This window comes from Mytilus edulis, chromosome 10 (genome assembly GCF_963676685.1).
Source record: "Mytilus edulis chromosome 10, xbMytEdul2.2, whole genome shotgun sequence".
NCBI lineage: Eukaryota > Metazoa > Mollusca > Bivalvia > Mytilida > Mytilidae > Mytilus > Mytilus edulis.
In genome coordinates this window covers 19,562,021-19,568,530 of record NC_092353.1, presented here as the reverse complement: position 1 = coordinate 19,568,530, position 6,510 = coordinate 19,562,021, and positions in this window count along the sequence as shown.

Here is a 6,510-nt window from a genome sequence, read left to right as displayed (position 1 = left end):
TTAAGTGTTTTTATTTGGTTTAGATTCTTACACCCCTCAATATGCTTAAAATCTACATTTGCCCCTTTGCAATGTTTTTTACATACGTAAACCATGTACAACATCCTGCTAAGTCTAGATTCTTTGATAAAGTGAAAGCCTCATACAATAAGGGATTTATACAATTTTTTAGAAGTCTTGTTAAATATAGTAAACTTTACCTTTATTTTTAATTATAATGGATAGCGATTTAATTCTTTTCTTACTGCTGAATTTGATGCATTTTTTCGTATTCCCAAAATATATTTACAAAATGATAAATGAAAATTAACGTACAAATCCATGTAAAAGGTCTTAAAAGCACGTGTTGCCCAATAAACAATCAACTAATCAATCAACATTCGAATCGGATTCTTCTTGGCATACTTTTCCCTTTATTAATAATAATAATACTTTATAAACTCCTTTTATAGCCATACTTAAAGAATTGAAATGAATTGTGCCACCAGTTAACTGCAAATGTCGTTTGGTCTCTGGTAGGGTTGTCCCATTGACAATCATACCAAAACTATTATTTTTATATTTCAGGAAGAAAGTGATTAAAACATGATGCTAAAAAGTCAAAACTTACCTGGAATTCTAAAAGGAACTCAGTTTGAATAGTTAGACAAAATGATGCTATTTCACTATATGAAAAAATATTGTAGGTATATATTTATAAAAAATACTCGTAGTTGGATGAACAATAATCTCTTTATTTTGACACTTAAAAATCTTGGCCAATAAAAATAACCGAAAAATACCGTATACGCATGGTTGTTATTTATGAATATTTATGATCAAGAACATCACGCATCGTCTATTGTGAACCGAATAAAACGCTAAATCCGTGGTAAATCAACAAAGCACGTTTTCAAACTTGAATCTTGAAATTTATGAAAGTAAACAATTATAAACACAATACAATAAATGGCATGATGGTAGCAACACCACGCGTGTCATTTATGATTTAATATTAGTAATACCTTTGCTGACGCTTCCTCGTGACTGGTTTGCTTTCAATATCATTGCAGCTAGCATAGTTTGCTACTATATGAGTTTTCAATTCTTTATGAGTATGCTGCTAGAAATATCTTTGTCAATACATGAATCAAATATTAACTATCAAAAGCAAGTCCAAAAAATACAAAAAAGTCTTTGCCTAAAACGTTCCGGAATTGTCCCGTTATTAATACGAAACTGTGCAATAATTCCCACTTCAGAGTCCCGGTGTCCTATAGCCATTCTTCCCCCATGCCAATTTTTCCGGGGGGGAAACTGGATCGATCCAATTATTCCCCCCGGAAAATTTGGCACGATCCAACTTTTCCCCCTCAGTGTTATAGGGGGGAAACCAGGATCAAGCCAATTTCCCCCTTAATAGCACGAGAAGCTAATGTTTCCCCCTTATTATAACGTCGCCGACGTCAGTTCCAATTTTTTTTTTATCTAAAAAGAAAATTATAGCAACCTTTTTTTTAAATTATTTTAGAGGTACGAAACCTTCTATGTATTAAAATATACATGTGTAATATATACATGTTTATATTTTATTGTTGTCTGTTTGGTATTAAATTGATAATTAACTAATATTAACCAACAACATAATTGTACTACATGCTCTTGGCTTCGGAATGGCACATACAGAAGGTGGCGGCTTTAAACATTCACCCCTCTCCCCCAATTATCCAGCCTTGGACAGCACACCATAAGAAAAAAATGTTAAATATCAGTTGCAATTGGCTTCACTAAAAATGTTGGTATGGTGCACAATAATCACTTAGCACCTTTAAGAGTACGGTACAATGAACGGACGGACGGAACGGACACACAGACCAGAAAACATAATGCCCCTCTACTATCGTAGGTGGGGCATAATAATCATGCAGAGACAGACATAAACTGCAAAACCTATGTTTTTTCTATATAAAAAATAATGAAAAAGTTGTGTTTTTTCATTCCACGGACTATTTGCCAGTCAATAGTTTCAAAGACTATTACCCCGGTTAATAGTTTCATAATCATATTTCCCGTACTTTTTCATGCTTAGTTTTGATTGGACAATAATGATGTCATTGACTATTTTCCTTGGCAACGTCAAACTCTAATACTGTAAACGGTAATCTGTTTGTGTCGATTGTGATTTCACTTACAAGAAGCAATTATAAAAGAGAGAAAATCTTCGTGTGCATTTTTTAAAGATCTAAAATATAGTACCTTATTCATAATATGGGTTCGATCGTCCTATTCTGAAAGTGAATTTGCGTTTGGTGTACTTTAGCTTAAATTTATCATATGCACGGAAAATTTAACACAAGTATTTCTAGTCTTGATTGCAATTAAGGAAATATTTACAAATACAAGAAGAACTATAAAAAAAACCCGTATAGTTCATCTTGTGCATGTCAAGTTATGTGACATTTTTTTTTCTTTTCTTTCTGTCAGATGATATATGTACACTTATAGAAAATTAGTTAATTTGGTATTTAAAAACACTAAATGACTGTGTTGTTCAGTATAATGAAACACCTAATGACTGGTTGTGCGGGTAATAGCAAGTTTGTTGTCCCCTTCGCATAAAAAAACAAAAAACTTGCTATTATCCTCACACCCAGTCAATAGGTGTATACTATATCTTAATTTTAAGCTTTACTTGTCATACTAGCCTGTTGTCAGAAAAACTAAACCTGTAAAGTAACTTGTTGTGGCAATACATATTAGAAATGTTTCTTGGCTTATGATAAATCCAAACGAAAACGTTTGGCAATTCAAAACATAAGGGTATTAGTAAGGAGTATACACCTATAGTAAGTTTTCAGGTCAAAAGAATGCATGTAAATGTCAGCTTAATGAAGATTTGGAATATTAGACAAAATTTCACAACAAAATGAATTTACAGACGGACGAATGAACATGTAGACAGACGATGGACACATTGACACAGTATAATATGGTAGACATATAGAACGACTGGTAGACATGTATAGACCGACTGGTGGACACATACACAGACTGGTATAGTAGGCAGATTAATGGATACGTAAACTGACTGGTAAACATGTAGATAGACTATTGAACACGGAGACATACTAGTGGACATGTAAACAGAATAGTAGTCACAAAGACGGACTGGTGAATATGAAGACTATTGAAAATGCATACAGACTGGTGGACACATAGACATACCGATGAAAATGTAGACGGACTAGTGGACCGAAGACAGACTTGTGGAAACATATCCAAACTGTTGAGAATGTAGACAGACTATTACAAAAGACTGGTGGAAATAAAAGCAAACTAGTTGACACATAGACAGAATGATGAACATGTATAGACAGACTTGTGTTAATGTCAATTGACAAACAATATTTGTCAGCGTAAAAATATAATACAAACTCTGTTGAGTTTAATTTTCAGACTTGTATAAATATAGTGAAATCTATACTATGGGGGAAAGATTGGCATGGGGGAAAAGTGACTATATGTATACGTATTGCCAAATTTCCGCGGGGGAAGAATGGCAATGATCCAAAATTTCCCCGGCGGAAAGATTGGCTCATGCCAGTTTTTCCCCCGGGGAAAAACTGGCCGGGGAAAAAAACTGCCATGGGGGGAGAATGGCTATATAACACCGGCGACAATAACAGAACACAATTTACGACTGAGCCCATACAAAACCGTGAGCGATGCGGTACAGCAGACTGTTAAAGGATTGCCTTCCGACAGCACCTTATCATCCCGAATATGGTGACAGTTTTCCAACTGATATCTTCAGTCAGCATCGGTTCACTGTCTGATCTCTGATGGATCACATACGGTAGAATCGGCACACAGTCGGGACAGATTTGGTCGTTTTGTACAATGCAAAGGAAAAACAGGATTAGAATCGGGGAAAGAACGGTAGAATCGGAACAAATTCGGTTGGTAACGGCTGAATTTGGATGCTTCCTGAACTATATATGATTGTCGTGATTCGATGAATGTTTTTACAAATTTCAATTTAGTTAAGCAACTTCCAGCCACGATTCATGGAATCTTAACATACTTTTGACAAATTTTAATCGGGAATGGTCCTGTCAAAGACGGCAGTAAAAATTGTGAATTTTTTACCCTAGCTTAAGATACCGGGTATCTTATATAAATAGCACGCCTTTAAAAATTAACTTATCTAATTCACGAAAAACGTAGCTTTGTACTATTTCATTTTAAAATTGTTTTATATGAGGAAATTTGATATTGAGCAAATAGGTGGGAGATCATGGTCAACTAATGTTACCTGCTGGTCTATGAAAATATACCGAATTGCCTTATTATATTTTCCCACAGATATGAAAAATGTTGAATCGGTATTCATTACTTATTTCACTGGTAAAAAAGAGTTCAAGAGTGTCAATGAGATTAGTTTACATCAGACACTCACCTTACGCTTGTTATTTGAAGGCCATCTTCAATCATGTGACATGCAACAATACAAAATGTAACCTACATGGCGCATTCAATAGGCCATTTAGTTTCGTCCATTATATTCATTATTTATTTTCATCCGGATTTTGTTACTTTTCCAGCCCAAGATTTAACATACTTGGGTTACAATGAAATATCCTTCAATTTGATAAATTATTTTCTGTAAATAAACTATTTATAATATACTAAATTTTTCCAAACATTAAGATTTTTGCTACTCCCAGGCGTAGATTTCATTATTCGCATTTGGTACAACGTTTCTGAATTTTAGATTTTTATTCTCTCCATCTTCGTATTTGATATGCTTTTCCACTGTTTTGATTCGAGCGCCACTAAAGAGTCTTATAAAGACGAAATGCTTTGATAGATTGTTATGGTAATAACTGATATAGATGACTAAAATATGTTTAATCATAGTGTATGCAACTGTTCAAGATGAGAAGTCAACAATAGGAAAAGGAAGTCGCTGATTTTGTCAGTAGTTACAGTTTCATTGTGTCCAACAACTCAAAAAGCAAACAATCAAGCATATGCAATAGTTCTTCTTATCTCTAAATTATTACCCCTAACTTCAAATAACTTGGCATACTATAGAACATTCGATCAGATATTTGTTGGAAGGAACAACCGAGACAAAGGACATATTTTTCTTTTTATCGTAAGAAGCTAATTCGTGTACACTGCTTTTTATAATTTTATAAAGAAAACAACATTTGCAGAGATGCATGATAAGTATCCGTTGGAATTAAATCCACTATCATTCATTAGGATATTCAAGCGTGATCATTTTTGACATACACAGTCATCTCAGTACCAGAATCTATGACAAACGGGACGATTTTAATTTTGTAATTATCAATTTCCCCCACTTTAGTAGCAATTTACTACTTTCACCTGCATATGTGATATACATTTTCCAACTTAATCGGTATTCGAGAGCTTGCAGATCCTACTCCGACTTTGTAAAACGTTATCAGTGTCTTGAGCAGAAAGTTGATGAACTAGGGGTATGTCAAAAAACGCCTTGTCCTTTTTTCTAAAAAAGTTCATTGGAACGTACCAAGACCTTGTTGATGTATATTCCGTATCAACTTCACAAATAATACACTATGGTCTTAAAGTTTAGATTCTCCCGGGGTACTGACGTTGTTTGTCATCTTTATTCATTTGACGTGACTCTGTACTTATAAATCTCGTCATAGTGTTATTGTTCTATGATAATTTTTGTATTCTCGGCTTTCATGTTACTATGTGTTTTTATTGAGTTAAGTCATTCCAATTGATATTTTATAGTGTGGCTTTCTATGTTGTGATGTTATACTACTGTTTCAGAAAAGGTAGAAGGTTTTGGTACCATTAAAACGTGTAATCCCGCTGCAATTGTTTGCACCTGTCCTAAGTCAGTTATCTGATGCTCAGTGGTTGTCGTTTGTTTATGTGATTCATAGCTGTTTCGTTTCTCTTTTATTTTTATATAGATTAGACTGTTGGTTTTCCTGTTTGAATGGTTTTACTCTAGTAATTTTTGGGGCCCTTTATAGCTTGCTGTTCGGTTTGGGCCTAGTCTCCATGTCTATTTGTATATAATATGCCTTTTTGTCGATTTTTTTTATACATATGCCGTGGCTCTCTACTTATACATCCCGTTATTGTTCTATGATAACTTTGGTATTCTGGTCTTTCATTTCAGCTAATGTGCTTTATCTATATGCCTTTTTGTCGTTTTTTTTTATATACATTATGACGTGGCTCTGTACTTATACATCCCGTTATTGTTCTTTTTATAAAATAATGTGCTTCGTCTATATGACCTTAAAAAGTTTTGTGTTTCTTTGATACATCATGAAGACACTATGTATTTATATAGTGGGTAATTTTCAATGACTGCATTGTGTTGAAATGAAAAGCACCTGTTCATTTACTCAATATTAAATAAAGCTAACCCACATAACTGTACAAATTTTATTTTAAACATTTTTTAACATATTAGTAAACATAGTTCAACATCGCATTAAAAAGTGTTGCCCA